Source organism: Caretta caretta, chromosome 1, assembly GCF_965140235.1.
Source record: "Caretta caretta isolate rCarCar2 chromosome 1, rCarCar1.hap1, whole genome shotgun sequence".
Taxonomy (NCBI): Eukaryota; Metazoa; Chordata; order Testudines; family Cheloniidae; genus Caretta; species Caretta caretta.
Window position 1 is genome coordinate 225,352,506 of NC_134206.1, and position 22,938 is coordinate 225,375,443.

General features: G+C 44.6%; 1 protein-coding gene across 1 annotated transcript in view; it reads left to right on the forward strand.

The window, feature by feature from the left end:
* The window catches only part of LOC125624109 (potassium voltage-gated channel subfamily KQT member 1), a 765,256-nt gene that overhangs the window by 680,184 nt on the left and 62,134 nt on the right, over positions 1–22,938 (forward strand). The gene's annotated exons all lie outside the window — the stretch shown is intronic.

A 22,938-nucleotide genomic window follows, 5' to 3' on the forward strand; every position in this document is an offset into this window, starting at 1 on the left:
GCAGGAGATACAATAGCGTTGGACCTCCACGCATATTCCTGGCCAATAAAATCTTCTTAGGACTCTATCAAGTGTCTTGTCTACTCCTAGATGTCCCCCAAATAAATGACTGTGAGCTAACTCTAGTACTGCCCTTGTGTGTTTCTGTGGGAGTAAGAGCTGCTCTACTTCTTCCCCTTGTATTTTCACTATTTGGTACAACAGATCATGTTTGATCACATAATACGGCCTTGGGCCTTTGGTCTTTCCTTCCACAGGTACACCATTTACTTCCACTACCTCCTCCCTCACATTTGCATATAGCAGGTCATTAGCTTGGTCCTGCCCGAAATTTTCATGTGCAGTACCAATCTGACCTAACTCCATGGGACCTATTTCTTCTCCGTCCCTTGGGTGGCCCCTACTTGGGCTAGGGACCACCTCTGAGTCCTCACTGGCCTGAATTGTCTCCTGGCCTCCTGAACGGGTTTGCTTACCAACAAGGGAGGCTTTCTGGTTCTCTGATAGAATCCTGGTCCCTAGCCTTTTATCTCCCCTCTTTTCCAGCATAGACTTTTGGAGTTTGCTGGGGGATGAAAATAGCTCTGGGGCAAATTCGGCAAAAATTGGGGTGAGGCTATCTGTAGGTGCCTCCGCCTCAGCCCAGGGGCTGCTACCCTCCCCTGGCTCTACTGTGGGGATTAAGTTCTCAAACCTGGGGAAGTCCCTACCAATTAAAACCGGGTAGGGAAGCCTAAGGACCACCCCTGCAGTTACCCTGGCAGTGTGTCCCTGGATCTCAATCCGTACTGGGACTGTGGGGTAGAAATTTGTGGTGTCATGAAAGCACGTTACCCCAGTGGTTTTGGCTGACCTTGTATACCCATGTGAGGTCATTGCGACCCCTCCCAGGCCAATTAGGCCACGTTGTTCCCCAGGATCCCCCAGATTGCACTGCATAGGCTCTTCCCTGTTGGGGCATAGGGCTGCTGTATGCCCCAATTCCCCACACTCATAACACCAACCCCTTATCCCGGTTGCAGCCTCTGCCTGGGGCTATTTGGTCAGCCCCACCAGCCCTCTCTTCCCAAACCCCCAGGTCCCTTCTTGGCCTTGGGCCATTCCTCAGTGTCTTTCCTCCCAGTTATGGTTCTTCTGTAGTTCTCGACAATCCGGGGCTTTGGGTTTGGGGCTGGCTTCCTGGTTTGCCGTGTCTCACCCCCTGGAGTCTGGAACGGTTCACGGGCTGCCAGCTTTCTTTCCACAAGGGAGACCAACTCATCGTAGGTAGTGGGGTCATTTTGGCCAACCCAGGCCCAAAGGTCTGGTGGTAGCCCCCTCATATACTGGTCCAGTATAAGGAGCTCCATCATTTTCTCAGAGCTGAGGGCCTCAGAGTGCAGCCATTTCTGGGTCAGGTGGATCAGGTCAAACAATTGCGATCCGGGTGTCTTGTCCTCCATATACTGCCATTCATGAAACCTCTGGGCTCACAATGCTGTTGTTACTCTGGATCTGGCCAGGATCTCTGCCTTCAGCTGGGGGGTAATCCTCTGCAGTCTCTGCAGCCATATAGTAGCAGACTTTCTGGGCCTCTCCAAACAGGAACGGGGCGAGGATACCAGACCCCTGATCTCGGGACCAGGCCTCCGACAGGGCTGTTCTCTCAAATGCCAGGAGGTATGCCTCCACATCATCCTCCCGTGTCATTTTCTGTAGGCAGTGGCTGGCCCGTATACTCCGGGTTCCGTCACAATTGTGGTTCCGCTCCATAAGGGCCTTCATCTGGTTTGCCAGCTCCTGTAGCAGAGCTCGGTCCTGGGCAGCCTGATTCATCAACAGCCAATTAGTCTCCTACTGCCCCCGAGTCGCCTCCTGTTGGGCGGTTGCTTGGATTCAGGTAGCCTCCTGCTGGGCCGCAGTGGCTTGTATTAGAGCCTTGACCATGTCGTCCATCTTGGGGACGGGATGGTTTTGGCTAACCCTGGTTTAAGTCCCCAACACGGAAATCCCACTACTGACACCACATGTGGCAAATTGCTGGCACAATTATGATGGGTCCCGCGCTTCCTCTTCTTGTCAGGGGATTCAGGGCGCAGTTTCCTGCCCCTGAACTAGGGTATCTACTGTCCCACTAGTAACCCACAGAAGGGTAGTGGAGAGGGAGGGACCCTGGCCCGCCCGCTACTCAGGGTCCCAGCCCAGGGGCCCTAGGGATAGTGGTAAATCACTTGAACTAGTGCTTCCTTCCCCTGGGCTACTTCCCTCTCCTGCTTTTCAGCTTGTGGGGCTTCCTGCCCCCTCTCTGCACAAGCCGGGTGTCTCTTTACCTAGGGTCTTGGTCTTCTAGCCAGCTAAGGCACGTCTCCAAACTCTTCTCTACTTCAACTCCTTCAAACAGCTCTCTGCTCCAACTCCTTCCCCTGGCTGATTGAAGCAGGTGGGTTTGATCAGGTGACTGGCTTCAGGTGCTCTAACTGGCTTCAGGTGCTTTTAATTAATCTATAGAAACCTTTTTTCCCTCTACAGGGAATAAGGCTTCTCCTCATCCTGGGACTTACATATCTCTCCTATATCACTCTCCTGCTGCCTTCTGGCCATGCTGTATCACAGCTGTCTTTGAAATCCTGTTACATTGTAAGTCTGAAACAGCCAGGTAAGTGAGTTTCTCTAAATTGGGTTTCATTGCAAAAATGTAGCACAGCTAGAGAAGCCAGCCTAATTCAAAGCAACCCCTCTGGGAATTAATTTCGGTAGCAGAAATAATAGCTCCTGTAACTTCTCTTATCAGGCAGCATTTCTCGTATCAATCATTATAAATTTTCAAATTTACCTAAAACTAAGTTTGGTGAGACTGATTATTTGGCTCTAAAAAACAGAGAAAGTTAAAAGCTCTGCTACTGACCTGTTTCTAACCTCTCTATACTAATGTCTCTGGGGCCCCATACAAATCTTCTGGCCGGTGATAAATTTGGCAGCTCCATTTTCGCTATTGGCTCACACTCCAATAATATGAATGCTAGTTTCAAAAAACCTCCCTCCCAAGATATGTTCATTTCAGCAGAAGTTGGTTGGGTTAGGAAAGGGTTAAGTCACAGTTTTGCAGGCTCACATTGATGGCTCCTATTTTATTTTGTCCTTGTTTCTTATGTCTGACACATGTCTGGACTGAAACTATAATACAGTCAGTGTCTGGATTTCAATCAAGGATTAGGCTCTCAGCCCTGTTATTTGTGTTACTCCTTGAAGATTTAAGTGATTTTAGCACTGTAAAATAACAGTTGTGGTTTGGTAGTTCTTTAGGCCTATTGTGAATGATGCCACCCGCCATTTACCCTGGTGCAGGCTTTTGAGCTAGCTTTCAAATCCAGGTCCTGGCATGGAATCCAGCTGTCGGCACATGTTGTTCTTCTGTGTGTGTTTTTTCAGACAGGTTGCCAGTGGCTGGCATGTGAAGTCTTAGTGGTTTACCCAAGGTGGCCAGTGAGAATCTGCATTCAAGCTGAGGCTGTGAGTTTAGAAGGTTTCTGATTTATTGCACAGTAGTGAACCAACGGGAGAGCAATACTTGACCACATATGCAGAGATATATGAGATTTCAGTTCAAGATGGGGCAAATATGGTGAGAACAACTGATTGTGTGAGATTTCCACCATTTGGGGGAACAAAATCTTCACCATCAAACCCTCATCAGAATGACTGTCCTAATGTACCTTCTTGTTTAAACCTGATCTGGATTTAGATCTGAACACACACATCTTCAGCCCATTTTTATGTTGACTAAGCTGTTTTGTGGTGTGACTCCTCACAGAATCCTCTTTACTAATGTCTTTTGCTGGAGAAATTCAGACAGTTTTCCGTGACTTCATGCTCTCCAAACCCATCCACAGTGAATAACAATGCTGTCTTAACTAGCTTAGGTAAAGGGAACTTTCCTACATATTAGATATTAACAGCACCTTTGATATGAGTAACAGTGGAATATTACTGAATGATTTAACAATCCCTTCGTCTATCTTTCTGAATTTCTTTTTAGGTGTTTTCAGTCAGAATTTAGTCCTTGACTGAGATAGATAGATAGTTACTATTACATTAAAAATCGTAGTTTGCCAATAGCTACCGCATATTGTCAGAGATGCCACAGTTTTTCTTCCTACTTGCAATACAGAAAAAAGCATCATTTCAGATATTTGATAATGGTAGACAAAAGATGACTCCTGAACAGTGACAGAGTATATAAGGTGCCTCAGGGTTCAATGCAGGGTCTTTTGTGTACAGTGTAAACTGTAATATTTTGCTATGGGATTAGTCACTTCAACCTCCCTAATTTGCAATATGATTTGAAGATGAATTAATAAAGATTTGATCAAAAACCCACTCAACTCGACGGAGGCCCTAAGCAATCACGCATGATAAATATAGTAAGAACACTGTAACCCAAAATGTGGTTTGTTGATTTGCTCTGTCATGTAATATAATGTTATGGGTTGGGCTAAACTTAATTAAAACTAGTGGGTGTAACAGCTGCCTTTATTTATAAATATAAGAAACAATTAAGTCCCTTTATGGAACCAGACAGCTGAAACAATAGCAGCCTCCACCCAATACACATGAACTTCACTGCCCAAAACAAAAGCCCATGCAAGGCACATATGGAGGGGTTTGGGTATTGTTTGGAGGACATGTATGATGTCTGTATGAGCGAAGCAGCAGAAATAACAGGATAGCTGAGAAAGAAGCAGCAGAAAGCCAAAAATGCAGCTGGAACTTGGCCCTACAAAAGCCTAGAGAGCACTTTTTGGCTAAGTGCTGGCTGGAAAGGGGCTTGGAACTGTAAGCAAAGAAATTATCTCTTGCTGTTTTGTTCCTGCTGCTCTCAGAGAAACAGAATTTTGTACATTATTTGTAATGTAATGATGCCATCATCGGTTTCTTCTCCTAACCAACGGGACCTGCTAGACTCTACATTTTGGCTAACCATTTGAGTAAAAAAAGAGGTAACAGTTATATAATTTAGTATGCTGTGCTTCGTAGTTTACTGGTAAATATATTTTGCTATATTTTTTGTTTGTTTTTTTTTTTACAAAAGTGTAATCTTCAGATTATTGGTGTAAATCCATTCATTTCAATTCAGTTACACAAGGGTTGAGCCAGTTTAGCTGCATTGCTCGGGGTGTAGATTTTTCACACCCTTAAGCAATGTAGTTATAACGACCTAATTGTCTAGTGTAGGCCAGGCCTTATTCTCAGCTCTGTCTGAAAGCTTTAACAAAAAGATGGCTTAAGGATGTGTGACATTCCCCAAGGATACCTAGGGTTGTGAGCAGTGATGAGCTGCCAAAATCTTAACAACCGGTTCCCTATAAAAAGTTCTGATTTAAGGGATGTGCCCCAGTATGTATTTTTTGTACCAACAGGGTTACCATACGTCCGTATTTTCTGGACGGCGATTTAAGAACCAAAAAGCCTGACCTGTCCAGGAAAATACGGATGTATGTTAACCCTGCCTAAAGTTTTTTCTTTTAAAAAAGATGGGCCTGAACTAGAAATGAGCTCCGTTTCACATGTGTGGGTCCCCGCCCCTCCCTGGGGGTGGGCTAGGGTGACCAGATGTCCCAATTTTATAGGGACAGTCCTGATTTTGGGGTCTCTTTCTTATATAGGCTCCTATTACCCCCGACCCCGTCCTGATTTTTCACACTTGCTGTCTGGTCACCCTAGGGTGTGTACATGTGTGGGTCCCAGCTGCTCCCTGCCCCCCTCATTGAAGCAGGAGTGCAGGGTTACTGCCCTGGGAACTGCAGGGCACCAGTGGATGTGGGGCTGGCTGCAGACAGGGCAGGGGATAACTGGAGGTAGGGGCTGGCTGCGGGCAGGGCAGGAGGTGCATGCGTTAGGGGCTGGCTGCGGGCAGGGCAGGGGGTACGTGCGGCAGGGGTTGGCTGGATACAGGGCAGGGGGTGAGGCAGGGGCTGGCTGCGGGCAGGGCAGGGGGTACGTGCGGCAGGGGTTGGCTGGATACAGGGCAGGGGGTGAGGCAGGGGCTGGCTGCGGGCAGGGCAGGGGGTGCGTGCGTCAGAGGCTGGCTGCGGGCAGGGTAGGGGGTACGTGCGGCAGGGGTTGGCTGGATACAGGGCAGGGGGTGAGGCAGGGGCTGGCTGCAGGCAGGGCACAGGGTGCGAGGGTGGCTGGAGACGGGCTGGCTGCGGGCAGGGGTGCGAGGGTGGCTGGAGACAGGGGCTGGTGCGGGCAGGGGTGCTGGGGGTGCGGCAGGGGCTGGCTGCAGGCGGGGGTGCGGGGGTGGCTGGAGACGGGCTGGCTGTGGGCAGGGCAGGGGGTGCAGCAGGGGCTGGCTGCGGGCAGAGGGTGCGGGGGTGGCTGGGGCAGGAGGTGCGGCAGGGACTGGCTGCGGGCAGTGGGTGCGGGGGTGGCTGGAGACGGGGGCTGGCTGTGGGCAGGGGGTGCAGGGGTGGCTGAGGCAGGGCAGGGGGTGCGGCAGGGGCTGGCTGCGGGGGTGGCTGGAGGCAGGGCAGGGCGTGCGGCACGGGCAGGCTGCGGGCAGGGGGTGCGCGGGTGGCTGGAGACGGGAGCTGGCCGCAGGCAGGGGGTGCGGGGGTGGCTGAGGCAGGGGGTGCGGCAGGGGCTGGCTGCGGGGGTGGCTGGAGGCAGGGCAGGGCGTGCGGCACGGGCTGGCTGCGGGCAGGGGGTGCGCGGGTGGCTGGAGACGGGAGCTGGCTGCAGGCAAGGTGGTGGGTACTCACGGGGAGAGCAGCAGGACGCAGCCCAGGCCCAGCAGAGCAGCCGGGGACCCACCAGGCAGCAGCGGCAGCCCCAGGGCCAGGGGAGCAGCAGCAACGGGGCTCGTGCCCAGGGCCAGGCGGCAGCCCACATGGCTCCCGCAGTGCAGCACCCCCCGGCGGCCGGAGGAGGAATTACATCACTTCCCAGCCAGAGCCCATCAAAGCCTCGGCGACCCCTGCAGGGAAGCGGGTTAACAACCGGTTCTAGAACTGCTTCAAAATGTAACAACCGGTTCGCGTGAACCGGTGCGAATCGGCTCCAGCTCAACACTGGTTGTGAGGCACCTCACTATCACCTACCCTTAGTGTGAGAAGGCCTTGTCTGTGCCTGCTGGTGGTCAACTACACAACTCCACCGACCATAGGCAACACAAGCCCTCCCCTCTCAACCAACACAAGCTTCTCTGTCTCTCTACATGTTAGTGACAGGCACACTCCAACCCTCAGCCCCTCTGTGCACCTGCCTGTAATGTCCAGCCCCTATTCCGCAGGACACTCCCAGTATTCACGGAGTTGCTCCCCTAGGAACTGTACACTCGGGCTTACCAGTTCCACTCCATATCACTGCTCTGCTTAACACACAGCACGTAGACACATTTGTAGTGATATCAAGAAAAAGTTTATTTATCAAAGTATAAAAATTCAAGGGATAGCAAGTAGAAATGTTAGAAACAAATGGTAACATATAAAATAAAATTCTAACATGCATTCTAGAGTCTAGACTTAATTAACAAGATAGTCTCATCTCTAATCAGGTATTGCTCACCAGCGCTTTTCATCCAGGCAGCCTGTGATCCCTTGATCCTGAGACAAGCCATGCTGTCACTTTGTCCCAGAGGTGAAGCATGCCATGTGTCTCCTTGCATTCTTCTGATATGCCAGACAAATCCCTTGTCGATTTCACAGTCTTGATTAGATGGTGGCTCAGTATTCAAATACACTTATGTTGTGAGGCACTCATTGTCCAGACATAGAGATAAGCATCTTCTACCCTCCGCCTGAACAGAACCTGTCTGAGGCACGTCATCTCCTGGTGAGCTACCTTCAACTTCAAGGCTTTAAGAACATGATTTCTACTATAATTTCTACTACATAACTTCTTAAATACTATCTGTACATATATTTCCCAGTGATTATGATGACCAGTGGGCTACTGGCTCTCAGTAGAGACCTTATATGCCACCCTTTGGTGAATTATTGTGCATATATCTGACCCGGAGGATTCCTGTAAAATCCCAGGCCCCCATGCACCTACTGCCAGTGGGCACAAAGAAGTTCCTAGGCCACAGTATTATGCCCTGAGTGGCACTGAAAGCTCAAGCTAATGATAAATTAGGGTCCATTTTCATGAAGACGCACCCTCATAATTGCTTTTTTGTACCCTTGCCTTGCAAGCTATGTCAGCATTAGATTGTGTTCTTCCAACAGGCTCCGAATCATACTTCCTCAGTTTTAGCCTTTTCGTCAAAACTGAACCACAGGTTTTGCAACCTTAACAGTCTACATTAAAATAAATGGTTCGAATGAATGGGCACTGTGATTCATGATTTGGCCATTTTACATTTCATTGACTCTGACTTCGTATTCACTGGCCTCCCCTAGGCCTTCATTGCCTGTGTCTACCAATAGGAATCCTAACCCTGTGCTGCAATTGGTTCACAGTTTAGCTGTGACAGACTAAGGGTTGGTCTACACTGAAAAGTTACCAGGCATGGCGTATACTGAAAAACCCACACCTTTAACTGACAGAGCTATGCCAATGAAACCCACAGTGTAAATGCAGCTGTGCCAATGGAAGGATCCATTGATGTCGCTAACATAAGAGGTTATGTTACATCCTACACATACAGAAAAACGCCTTCTGTCAGTATAGGCTGCGTCTACACGAGGGGGCTATGCCAGTACAGCTATATCAATATATATAGTCATACATCAGTATAGTGTAGACGTACTCTAAGTCTGGAGCACCTCTATAGTTGGTGATAGCAGATTCATTATTCTGGGATTATTTTATTCAGCCTTACTCTGAATCCATTTCAGTGGATGTTTGACTTAAACTGTTGCATAATGGAATCTGAATGAGCCATACAAGTCCCTCAACTTACTGTAGACAGTAAAGCTGAATATTCTTTTTGCTCACACAGCACTTGGGGCCGATTCACTCTTTGTTTAAGGAGAGCAGAAATAGCCCCACAGGAATACCTGGATACAAGGGGGCACCTTGGCCAGAGAACTGCCAGAATGGGTCTACACTGGCTCCTCCTCCTACACTGCTGCACTCCAGGTATTCATGCCAGGTGGACACCAGTAATTGGCTATTGCTACTTGAGAGTAAGTTAGCCCAGCCTTCAAGCCACCTTTGTGGTTCTCTCCTCTATCCTGTTCTTGTGCCAAGTGCAGGACAGGAGCAACAGAGAATTGAGACCAAATTGGGAGGTATTGCCAATACAGAGGAGGATCAGAATATCATGCAAAAAGATTTGTACGACTATGAATACTGGAGTAATAGAAATGGGATGAAATTTTATAATGCAAAGTACAAGATGATGCACTTAGGGACTAACAACTAGAGGTTTTTATTATAAAGTGCGGACTTACCAGTTGGAAGTGACAGAGGAGGAGAAAGACCTGGGTGCATTGGTTGACCACAGAATGACTATGCGCCACCAGTGGGATGCAGCCATGAAAAAGGCCAATGTAACCCTAGGATGCAATAGGCAAAGTATTTCCAGTAGAGCTAGGGAAGTGTTATTGCCATTATACAAGGCACTGGTGAGACTACATCTGGAATACTGTGTGCAATTCTAGTCTCTCATGTTTAAGAAAGATGAATTCAAACTAGAACAGGTGCAGAGAAGGGTACCAGGACAATCAGAGAAATGGAGAATCTGTTTTATGAGAAGAGACTTAGGAAACTTGGCTTGTTTAGCCTAACCAAACAAAGGCTGAGGGAAGATACGATTGTTCACTATAAATACATCAGTGGGATAAACACCATGGAGGAACAGGAGTTATTTCAGTTAAGTGCCAATGCTGGCACAAGAACAAATGGATATAAACTGGCCATCAATAAGTTTAGGCTTGAAATTAGACAAAGGTTTCTAACTATCAGAGGACTGAAGTTCTGGAATAATCTTCCAAGGGGAGCACTGGTGGTAAAAAACCTAATTTGTTTCCAGGCTGAACTTAATAAGTTTATGGAGAGGATGGTATGATGAAGTTACCTACAATGCCACCCACATCTGCTAGCAGCAAATATCTCCAGTTGTCAGAGATGGGACACTAGTTAGGGAGGGCTCTATGTTGCTGCAGAGAATTCTTTTCAAGTATCTGGCTGGTAGGTCTTGTCCACATGTTCAGGGTCTAACTTACTGATCGCCATATTTGGGGTCAGGAAGGAATTTTTCCCCAGGACAGATTGACAAAGACTCTGGGGGTTTTCATCTTCCTCTGCCGCATGGGACACGGGTCACTTGCTGGTTTGAACTAGAGTAAATGATGGATTCTCTTTAAAATCTTTAAATCCAGATTTGAGGCCTTCAGTAATGCAGAAGTTGTGGGCCCACTGCTGGAGTGGGTGGGTGAGGTTCTGTAGCCTGTAATGTGTAGGAGGTCAGACTAGATGATTATGATGGTCCCTTCTGGCCCTAAAGTTTGAGTCTGTAAGTTTCTGATGTGGAAGCTGCAGTCTTGTTCCCAGACTTCCTTTTTTTGTTGTTCTATTTTTCATGATTGTTCCCTAACTTGCATCCCCTAAGTGAGAAGCTCACAAACAGGTTATTGATCCCTGAAGTGTTTGAATTCATTGGGCTGCTTATCTGATTTGGACTTGCTTTTACATTTTTCAGATTTAATTTGAAGAAGTCTTTTGGTAGGATTTGCAATCTTCAAAAACCTTGTAAGCGATACAAAAATCTCAGGTGGTGCTTAGGAAATTCCTCAGTTTTGAAAATCGTTTTGGATTAAAGTTTCTGAGCTAATCATCTCTGAGAGTTTGAGTGAAACTTTGAATTACTTTATTGACTTCATTTTGTACAGAATAAATCTTTTGGAATTTTTTTCCCTGTAAAAAGCCATTACCAAAAAATAAGCTGGGGATCAGCAGCAGAATAGAGTTACTGCATTAGCCTTTCGCTTGGGGAGCTTGGTTCAAACCCACTCTGGGTTTCAAGTAAAAAAGCTTCACTTGTCAAAATCCTGATTATAAATGGAAAGTTGGCCATATTGCAAAACAACATAACATGTGGCAGAATTCAGCAGGACGGACAGTCTGTGTCTGGAGAGGCACAGGAGTAGTCAAACAAGAGGTACTGGTCAGGACCGAGATGCTTGGCAAAGCTTTATAAAAGCCCAGAACTGGAACAAGGGAGGATGTAGAGTTAAGGACTGAGGTGGATGCATTGCTAGGGCTGGGTAGGGACTTAAAACTGGCATAGCAGAAAAGTGATAGGTAAAGAATGAAGTGCACTGGCAGAATTGTGCAGGGGCCCAGGACTGGAACAGCTGTAGAGTTTGCCCAAAATATCCTCCTATAATACTTTCACCTCTATTTTTCTCTCTTGCTTCCAAAAATGATACAGAATTGTTCAGTTCAAACAAGGAGATTTGGATTTTTTTCCATTTAGGTTTAAAACCTGCAGAACCATAGCTTTGTTTTGTGTGGTTTTGTTTGTGTTTTGCTTTTGCTTTGCTTTGCTTTTTTTTACAAAGGAAACAGGAATTGTTTAATGTCTGTCTAGCCCTCTTCCCCCTCCCTTGTCCTTTTCCACCTGTTTAGATATTTTCACAGTGGGATAACATACATTCCCTCAGGACCAAGGCTCAGCTGTTAGGAATGGAAAATAAAACCAACGTTTTCAAAGTATTTTTAGCTCAGAGAAAATAAGACCGCTTCAAATACCATACGCCCACCAGCTCCTCTGGCTTGCAGAGATTCGTGCCCAGAGAGAAAGGAAACTGTGATTAGGCTGAGCCCATTGATTTCAGATCAGTGCCAAATCTTCTGGAGTGAATCACTCCATGATCCCGCCCACCCCTGTTTTTTTAAAGGTGCTTTCCCCAGAAGTCACATCATCTGGTTTTTCTCATGTTTGTGTCACTTGTGCTTTCATTACCATATATGTACTTAGTCAGTCTGAGCCTCATGCCCTGATCCCTTTGTACAGATTAATCTGTTGATGACTTGCTAATCAGCAGGTTGCAGATGGATCTCCTATTTCTCTCTGATCTGTCTTCTTGTAAATCTCAAGGGACTGGCCTCCGAGAAGAGGCAGTGTGGTAAGGGGATATGGCACTAAACAGATGATGCATATTTTAGACATACCTAATGGCTGCTCTGGGTTTCCAGGCTCCCCAGATGCCATTTGCTTTTAACAAATGTCTAAGCAAGCTGCAGAGATGATATTGTAAAAATGTCTTTGAAATGACTGAGTTGCATTTGATGGCATTTGCAGCATGTGTGCTCTTGACAGTTGCCCTCTGTTCTACCAAGTTGTTATTCCTGCAGGTAAAATGTGCCCTGTGATACTATAAGAGGGAAAATATAAATGGACTACTGGCTCATATTAGAGGCGGATCTGAAGTCACTTGGCTCCCAAAGTTAAGGCAACACTGAGTGCTTTTGAAAATCCCATCCATTTTGTTTTCCTCTTTTTATTCCTAAAGAGAGAGAGCATCCTCACAAAGAAAATGTGAGCAATTAAGCACAGTTTTACTTACGCTTGCAGGCAATTTAACGCTCAGTGAATGCCGACTGCTAACAGCCAATCTATTGCAATCTATTGCTTCTGATACTTTTTTAGTTATTTTCTACAAAATCTTGAGCACATTACCTTTGGAAGGCTAAGGCTATCCCTGCCACATGTCGTGAGAGAGAGCTATTGTTTTAAAATCACTATCAGTTGGCCAATTTGGTTAGAATAAGAAGGAATACATATATAATGTTTTCAAGCCTCATACTGGGAAGGAAGTTGAAGCAATGTATGTCTGGAATTAGCCAATAGTAGCAAGTGTTAATCCCATCAGAGCATATAACAGTGGTGATGCTAATAGAAAGCACACGCTCCTTGGGAGTAAGATATTTTAGAAGACCCACAAAGAATGGCCCCATGAAATTCACCAGGTTCAGAGAGCTTGGAGTCAAAGTTCCATTATGGAGCCAGCCACACAACTCTGTACAGAGCATCTCTGAAGAGATGCCTGCCTCTCCTTTTACAAAGGTCTTCATGCCCCAAATATACAAAAATTAATGGTGAGGCAGACAGAAGTCTGGATCAGATTTTTCAAAGGCCGTTTCAGAGTTGAATATGTAGCATTCGTAATATTCGTTAAAAATTGATAAAGGTGGTTTAAAGAATGTTGGCAAAATTCTGCCTCCAGGTTGACTGTGGGATTGCACTACCCTGCGTATAGAATTTGTCTCAGATTTATGTGGCTGCTTTTCATATTATCATCAAGTTGTAATCACTAGTAATAAAACCTGGACGAGACACACCTCTCAGGAATGGTCTGTCTATTACGTAGTCCTGCCTGGAGTGCCGGGGACTGGACTAAATGACCTCTCAAAGTCCCTTCCTGTCCTACACTTCTGTGATCACCTTTTCCTTACCATTTTTCCATCCTCAGATGAATGCTATTTTGGAAAATTTGGGTGGGATTTTCAAAGCCCTCGATGTTGGTTTAGCTCTGTTCCCATTGAAGTCAATAGTAAATGTGCAGTGACCCCAACAGGAGCAGAGTTAGGCCAACACTGAGCATTTTTGAAGATGCTATCCTTCCTGGAAGGAAAACTAGGGGTATAATAAACTTTGCAACATATGTGGCCTTATGACAGCAGCGTTTTTGGATGGTAATTTGGGCAGGGGTGCCATTTCAGATTGTGGGTGGGGGAGGGGAATTTTACTGTTATTCCAGGGGCTACTTAAGGAACCTGAAAACTCTAGTTCTTTTCATAGGCATAATTTGACTTCTATATTTGGGGGGGCAAGGGCAGGGCCCAGTGGGGCTCAGGCAAGCTCCGCACAGCAGGGTCTGGAGATGGAGCATCACCTCAGCAGGCCACTGAGTCTGTCTGGATTGGAGGGTGGGGTGGGAGGGGAAACACAACCAAAAATTATAACTCAAAGAGGGGGCTCATCTCAAAAAGTTTGAAAACTGCTCAGGGTGGAGGCGGCGTAGCTAGGGGCTGTATGCAGGCATGGGGGTAGCTCAGGGTGCAGGGAGGGGGTGGCTAGGCGCTGTGTGCAGGGAGGGGGTGGCTAGGCGCTGTGTGCAGGCAGGGGGGTAAGCTCAGGGTGCAGGGAGGGGGTGGCTAGGGGCTGTGTGCAGGCACGGGGGTAGCTCAGGGTGCAAGGAGGGGGTAGCTAGGTGCTGTGTGCAGGGCTTGGGGAGGGAGCAGATCCAAATGGAAAGCAGAAATCTGGGTTTCCACCCCCCACCCCCATGTGTTGCCTCTGCAACGGGTCCAGTTTGGTGGGGTAACACCCCCCCCCATTCACCACCAATCTCCATCCACGTGGAGACCAGTCCCGCCCCCACCTTCCCTGAATGGCACCCCTGAATTTGGACTCTGATGTGAACTTGTGTGATATATGACATCAGAAACAGGGTTAATAGACTAGCATGAAGACTGTCTGCATGCTAATATTTGGCCATGTGAACATTTAAATATACATTGTGCAATTCTTAAAATGTCATTTGCCATACGCTCTCACAGGAGGTTTTATGTCTATTCAGACAGGCCTAGATTGTCAGAAATGGTATTTGGAGCCCTGGTTGTTCATTGGCAGGCAATGGATTTTACAGACTCACCTGGTGGAACAGCAGAGTCAAATGACTGCACCCAATTTTCTGCTTTTTCCAAAGCTGTGCATTTGCCTGGGCTTGTGGTAGGGATGTTTGGGTACTTGGTCCACATGTGAGCAGGTAAATAACTGGCAGATGGTTTTCTTTACGCAGTTAAGTAATAACTTTCAACATTGTGTCATGAGAAATTAAGAAGGGGAAAGACGTGTGGAAGAAAGTTTTGGATTAAACGCTGGGGGAGGAGTTAGCCGGCATTTCTGCCATGCAGACTGTGGCAGACGCATTCCATGAGGGCCTAACGGTGCTCGTTATACAGAGTGTTTACAGGTGTGTCATTATCAAGTATTGGTATAAAACACTACTGTGAAAAAAACATGCTTAATATGCCCCAGCTGTTCATAAAAAAAGTTTAAAACAAATCCTGAAGTCAACAGCCAACTTAAAAAAAAAAAAAAGTAGTCATAAAATGGAAACAAAGGAGGGGGGAGGGATAGCTCAGTGGTTGGAGCTTTGGCCTGCTCAACCCAGGGTTGTGAGTTCAATCCTTGAGGGGGCCATTTAGGGATCAGGGGCAAAAATTGGGGATTGGTCCTGCTTTGAGCAGGGGGGTGGACTAGATGACCTCCTAAGGTTCCTTCCAACCCTGATATTCTATGACCAGAGCATGAATGTACTTTAAATGAATAAATCCACAGTTTAAAGAGTAGTGTATTCATTAAATCTTCGTGCACCAAAAAAGTTTTTATAGTTTTTTGCTTTTGTATGTGTACATGCCTTTCGCAGAACAAGTACCTTAAGATACGTGATGTGCTATTTTTCACAGGGTGATGGAAGGACTGAATTCACATCCTGCAGAGCTACCATCTAGTGCAGCTGCAGAGTTAACTAGAGCTATCTACACTGGAGTGTTATATTGGAGTGGGGCCACTCTCACTAGGGCTAAGCTAACTCCAGTTGTTGTAGCCACTGGGGTGCAGTAGTCACTTGCGCGTGGCCCTTGGGGCACTTCCCGTGGTTCTTAGCACTGCAGTACACGAGCTGCTTGATGTTTTCTTTCCCGATGAATTGTGGGAGAACTTGACTGTGATTTCTGGGCACGTGGGGGGAACTGTGGGAAGGCATTGGATGACTAGCAATGCTTGACTGGCATTAGCCTGCAAAGTGGGTGGGTGAGCAGCTGATGAGTTGTGCTTACTTGAGCTTTAGCCTATACCTCCTGATGACCAGCCAAGTTGAGTTAAAAACACCACTGGACTCAAATCAAGGGATTTTGTGTGACTTGGATTAGGGGCAGCACTCAAGATACAACTTGAATTAACTTTGCAGTGAAGACAAGCCCTAAAAAGGAGACCAGATTATTCACTGGGTGCCTATTGCTGCCCATACATTTATTGCATTGGCTAATATTAGAGGTATTAGGGTCTTAAAAGTCTGTTTAGGCTTTTTAGCTCCTCTTCTAAATAAAACCATCCATTTGAGGATCTAAGGTGGTCAGAACAAGAAATGGGCCCAAAGCCCTAAATTCAGAGGTGGATCTGAACTTTCCAAAAACTTGGAGGTGCTCAGGGTTTGGGCCCATCTGTAATCAGAACCAGTTGGACTCAGTTGCATTTTCTGCGCATTATCCTAGTCAAAAAGCCCTTTTAGTCAGTGCAAAACATTTTTTTTTTTTTTTTTTAAATTTTAGGTGCATTTTTTTTGCCAGGTAAATTGTACATCTGTTCAGGAAATATAATGTTGACCATCTGTGATGCTTGTATGGCAGACATCACAACTGGCGGCTTTGTTAGTCATAGCAGAAAGATGCTCCTTTGGTGTATGAAGCAGCTGTATCATAGCTGCATACGGATGTGGATGTGGTTTTGGAGACCAAAGGCCATTCTCCATTTTGGAAGGCAGGGTGCTGGAATGCAAGGGACAGATCAGGCAGTATTCTACAGCAGGCTCTGGTTTCTGTGATAGGCAGTGCTTGCGCAAAGCAAATGTAATTGTTAAATACAAACTCTGGTTCTTGCAATTAAAAGAACAACTCATCAGGGCAGAATTCAAGACACTGTTGGTGGGGCACTGTGGGGATGTAAGGCAGTACTCTTCTTGTTCTGTGCACCAAAGCTCTGATCCTGCAAATGTTTGCACACATGAGTACAGCCACTGAACTTGGTGGGCCTACCCATGTGCATAAAATTACTCACAAGCATAAGTGTTTGCAGAATCTGTGCAAGAGGTGTCCGTTTCTAGTGTTACCACACTAGAACCTTTCACCAGCACTAAACTCACTTAAAAATCAAAAGCACTTTGAACAGTGTATTCAGTGCTTGATTTCAAAGTACATTAAAAGCAGCAGAATATTGTTTGCAGTAAATTTAGTTATAAGTTTTCCCTGTAGCTCACGGAAGCTTATGCTCAAATAAATTTGTTAGTCTCTAAGGTGCCACAAGTCCTCCTTTTCTTTTTGCGGATACAGACTAACACGGCTGCTACTCTGAAACCTGAAATTATACTGAAATTCCACCAAACTAGTTATAGAGCCAATTCTGTTTTGCGCCTGAGCTCTGGTTGGCCCTGATCCCAGTGGTATTTGGTGCAGTCACTAGGCTGTTTTAAGGTACACTTCTGGGATAGGGTCCTTAACAGACCTTATGCCATTAGATGATTGTACCACTACACCACACGTGCTCCCTCATCTGACATGCCCCTTACACTGTGAAGGGGGATGTACAACTGGTGCAGGATCCAGATCCATCTATGCCAGCAGGGAATTCCTCTACATCAGGGGAATTCTCTGCTGACCATTTGAAGCCCATTTCCAGCTCCTTTGCACCACCTGAGTGTACAGCAAAGGAAGCAGATTTTGATAGAGAATCTGGCCTTTTGACTTTAACTGTTTGCACTCAAAATATAAACAGAACAGTAACTTGTGATGTGAAACCTGAATCTCCAAATTATTGTCTTTGGATATATTAATACATTGCTGGCCAGCACAAAATTGCTGTCAAGCCCTGGCCTTCCTCTTCTCCCATTCAGCTATTCTTTCTTGCCCTGCCCCCAGCATAAAAAATGTCAGTGCTATTATAAGTAGACTATCTTCATGCAACACAAAGACAAAATCCCTTTTGGATTCTGGTTTATATCTTAAATGAGAACCTTGACAGCTGTAAAAATATGATTTGCTGTGGTCACTAAGCTAAAGATTTTTTTTTTTTAATTCACATGCAGCCATTAAAAGAGTTGGGGCTTTTGACAGTGATATTATGCAGTGCCATAAGTGCAGATTTTCCATGAGTTTAAAAAAAAAATAATTAAAATCAGGCTTGGCTTGTTTATTTAATATATTAAAATGATGAGAAACATTCCTAAAAATAGCAACGTTCTTCATTTTTGTTTGCTTTACAACATGATGCTTGATCAGAGTGAATGAAAGTAGAATCTCAACGGGCTCTGGACTAATTTGATGTTAATTACTATCCTCTTACTTCCCCCAAGCGCAGTAGCTAGACACAACATGTGAGCATCCAGAAGCAGTCACCAGAGCTTTTACATTAGTTAAACTGCAGTTTTCCTGTACAGCTGGCTTGAGACATCAAGGTGATCTCTCTCTCTCTATATATATATATATATACCCCTTTCATTTGGATATGGTACTCTTTCCTTCCTGCCTTGAACTATTTGTACAGTTCCTAGCACAGTGTTGTCTATGACTGGGGCTGTAGGGTACGATGATACAAATGTGACATTTAGTGTTGCTGTACACTGTTGGAGAGCTGATACTTTTTGATCCCAGGAGTCAATACGTTAATATAATGGACAAAGGGCACACATTTTTAAAGGGCTTACGTGATTTAGGAGCCTAAGTCCATATACCTTCCCATTGACTTTCAGTGGGACTCAAGTACTTAGGAAAATTTTATTCAAAATGTTTATATTTGTTTCTTTGTCTCTGTGTGTGTGTGTGTATATGTGTGTGTGTGTGTGTGTGTGTATATATATATATACACACACTAATATACACACTATTTTTGTGTGCATGCAGATCTATGTATCTATAAAAATGGAAAACTATGACTAGGTATAAAACATTAGCTAGCACTGGATAGTTCAATACACAAAATATTATCTATTATGTCCTGTTTTCCTATGATCACAACTTTAAAAAAAACATTTCAGATTAAACTTCCCTTGCTTAGTGTTCATCCAAAGGAGATTTTGGATGCAGGTCAATTTGATCAAATCCCTTCAACCCTATCTGAGCTGTATGCCAGTGTATACATTTTCAAAACACACAAAACCAAAACCCTTTCTCAGTGAGGAAAAAAAAATTAAAAATGGCCCTACTTTTTTTTTTAGTAGATAATAGAAAAAGGACTGAACTTGAAATTTTTCATGTAAATAATGTTCACTGAAGAGTACATCAGGACAAAGCCTGAAAACAACCGGTTGTAACTTATCAAAGTTATGAAATTTGAATGTTGTGTACAGGGCATTGACAGTTCTAAAGAGTATCTTGAGAGTTCCACACACACAGTAATGCATGCTGTCGGGTATGCATTCTTTGATCGGCGCACAGTGTTCTATGTATCTTAACTCTCTAGACTGTAACACTTGGGGCCTGCTCCTGTCCTCATTAACAGGAATAGCCCCACTAACATGAATGGGATTACTATACTCACATGAGTAATAGCAGCAGACCCATAGGTGTCATATTATGCACTTTCAAAAGGAACTGATAAAAAAAACATAGAGATTGAGTGCAAACATTTTTGTTAAACCAGTTTTAACACTGCAGAATTAAAATCACAAGAAATCAAGAAATGTAAAAGTTCCAAAAGCAGTGTTAGCTTGACTTGGTTGAATGCATGTAGTATTTTTATGCCTGTGTTTCTTGTTAACTGCCATTTTAATTTTTGTTTCTCATTAAATATACAGGATGGGTCAGGTAACCAAGTGAACATTGCCATTGGAAGTTCAACTTTTACTTTTCCAGACGTTTTGTGATTTGAACTGCACAGGGTTTTTGGTGGGTTCAGGTCTGTTCTGGTGTGTGTATGTGCTTTTCTGTATTAAAGAAAGGATAATGTTTAACGTGTCATTCCAGCATTAAGGTTAACAGCACTCTAAAGTCAGTAAATATTTGTTCCTCTATTCAATATACATATTCTACTCTTTAGCATAAATCCATTTTTAATTCCTCTGGCCTCATTGACTGTCCTTCCACTTAGTAACATCCTTTTATATGCCTATTGTGTAGGCGGCACCTTGCACTTATTCATGAGCAGAAGTAACTCAATAGGTGAATGATCAGCCAGGTACTAAAAGTAATGTCTCACTTTCCATGATCTTGTGTATTGTCCAGCATTAGAACTGAATAACTTGCAGGGAAGTGGAGGATGGGAGAATAAAGGCCTTGTGGGGGAGAGACTAGTATGGTGAGCATTTCATATTACTGTGCATACAAATGAACTAATGCATTTCCACGTAGGACAGGTGGCTTCAAAAGGGGGAAGGTTGTCCTCCACCTTGGGATAAAGATCTACTGCTGGGGTCGGCAACCTTTCCGAAGTGGTGTGCCGAGTCTCCATTTATTCACTCTAATTGAAGGTTTTGCGTGCCAGCAATACATTTTAACGTTTTTAGAAGGTCTCTTTCTGTAAGTCTATAATATAGAACTAAATTATTGTTGTATGTAAAGTAAATAAGGTTTTTAAAATGTTTAAGAAGCTTCATTTAAAATTAAAATGCAAGCCCCCGGACTGATGGCCAGGACCCGGGCAGTGTGAGTGCCACTGAAAATCCGCTTGCATGCTGCCTTTGGCACGCGTGCCATAGGTTGCCTACCCCTGATCTACTGACTAGTGAGCTGGAGGCTGTAGGTCAGCACTGAGTTTGTTCATTGTTTCTTTAGGGAGGAGCAGTAGGTCCAGGAGTCTGCTCCACCAGGATTTTTTTTAACTTGCTGCCATTTAATCAAAACAATTTTGCTCTGTATAATAGTATCTTTGTAAGCTAGAAAGAAACCGTATCGAGCCAAGATGCTTTAGTAGTGCCTACAAGTCCAGGGAAGGGGGTAAGCGAACACTCCCAAATGCAAGAAAATCTCCTCCCTCATCTTTCCTCCATGTGACATTCAGATTAGCAAATAAATCTGGAGGCTCTTAATGTTAGAGGAACTTTAGCTATTTAACTTCAGCTGCAGGAGGTGTTTTCATCGAATGGTGGGGGACTGTAAAATAGTTCCACAAGAAGAAGACATCACTAGAATCACATAAATAAATGTGCCATTAAATCAAAAAAAGTCCTGTTTAGGAATGGGTTCTTAGGGGAGACACAGCAGTTGCAAGTTTTATTGCAAATGATAGATACTCCTCTAAAAGCAATAAGATGTATTTTTATTTAAATTTAAATTGGTCTCAACTGGTTTAATTGAAATTAAAGTGGTTCAAATTAAAGCATCTAAGGTAGAAAACTCTTTGAAGAATGATGCCAGATTATTCATGCTGACAACGTCTTTGAGTCATAGTGAGTTCTTAATATTCAGCATTTAGAAAACCCTTGGGAGTTTGTAAATGAATAGACAGTCCCTTTCAAAAACTTCAAACCATTGCTTACCTTGGACTAAAAGCAAAAGTTGTCTTCAGTACTCCCTGCTTCGTATAGCTTGATGATGATGGCATCCTCTCACTTAGTGGATAAGGTAAGAGAGTTGCTAGAATTTTTAAAAAATTAAGGCAAAGCTTAATGTTTCAAAACTGGATAGATTAAGGCCATCAGGTTCTGTATAGGAATTAGGTGGCTTGGGGAGGTAATTATTAAAGAGATTCATCATATGACAAAATGCCAGCTTTCTAGAGATCCCTTGCTTAGTTAATGCTCCAGCATTTTAAACAGAATGACAAATTAATTTCATTTGATTGTTAGCAGCTAGACTCTGTATTGCACATTGTGGGGAAAATGTAACTTTGTCTCTGGAATTGTGGTCCAGTAAAATATGGGCTGTTCTTGTAATGGAAAAGCTTTCACATCAAGTACTGACACAAGTGAAGTGCTGAAAACCAGACAGGTATTTAGAAATTTGGTTGCTCTGTCCAGTGTACTTAGAAGAAGAGGACTTCCCAGTCAGGAAGCCAGAATCTTTATCCACGTTCCTTGATTATTAACCTGATCCTGAATATATCATATAGTACGTTAACATTTTATTGTAACTTTGCCTTCATAAAAAGTTAAAAACAAAAACCATCAATAGGAATTAGATCAGACTCTGCAGCACTTGTCGTCTGTGCTTCACCTGTACTCTGCCTGATCTGGATGTTAAGATGACCCATCCCAGCAAGAAAGAGGAGACCAGCCCTAGAGGATTCAGTCAAGGCACTCTGGTGATGGGCACAATACAAGTACATAGAGTAGGTATAACTAGGTAGTTCCCTGTGCCTCCGAAGCTGCTCCGTAGGCGATGTGATCTTTCTGAGACATCCTTGCTCTCTGGCATGGCTAGCAGTTTGGACTGACCCTGAGAGGTGCTGAATACCTCCAACTCCCTTGAACATCAGTTACACCTGGTTGCACTGATTAAATCAACTTCTCCCACACAAACAACTCAAGCCCTTCAAACATTTGATTTTAGTTTTTAAAAATTACATTTTTAAAAAAAAAATCACTTTTCATTTGGTGTTAAAAATCAAACTGCCCATACACAAAGCACACCTCCTGTCAAACCACGCCAGCAAGAAAGCACTCGGTAGAATTTGCCTGAGGCAGTTGAGCTTTATGTCAAAAGAACGAAGAAGCAGCATTGAAAATGAAAACAGGAGGGCTCATCTTGCCAAATCATTTAGCTCAGAGGCTGTGGTGCATCTGCTGCAGTGGGGTCTAGGGCACTGGAACTAGGAGTCAGGGTACTTGGTTCTAATGCCAATGCTCCCACTAACCTTCTGTGTGACCTTAGCCATGTCACTCTGCCTCTAGTTTCACTCCCAGTCTTTATGGGATTTTTGCAATGTATCTGAACTGCGTAATGGAACCTGGAGCTAGCTAAGTTTTCCTTGCTATGAAATTTAAAGGCAGAAGGGACCACCTGATCATCTAAGGGACTGCCCATAAATTATGTATCACATTTGTGGTGATTTTGAAGACCCCCCTCCCCATGCCCTTGTAACACTTTATAATACTGAAACACACACACTCAGAATTAAGGACCCACCAATCCCCTAATGCATTATGTAATTTATGGACAGCCCCTAATCTGACTTCCTGTGTATCACAGGTCCCCAGCCACCAAACCAGCATTAGAGCAAAGTATTACAGCCCTGGGGACACTAAACTATTGTAAACGTTTCACACTGCTCAAGAAGCAAATCTCAATCTG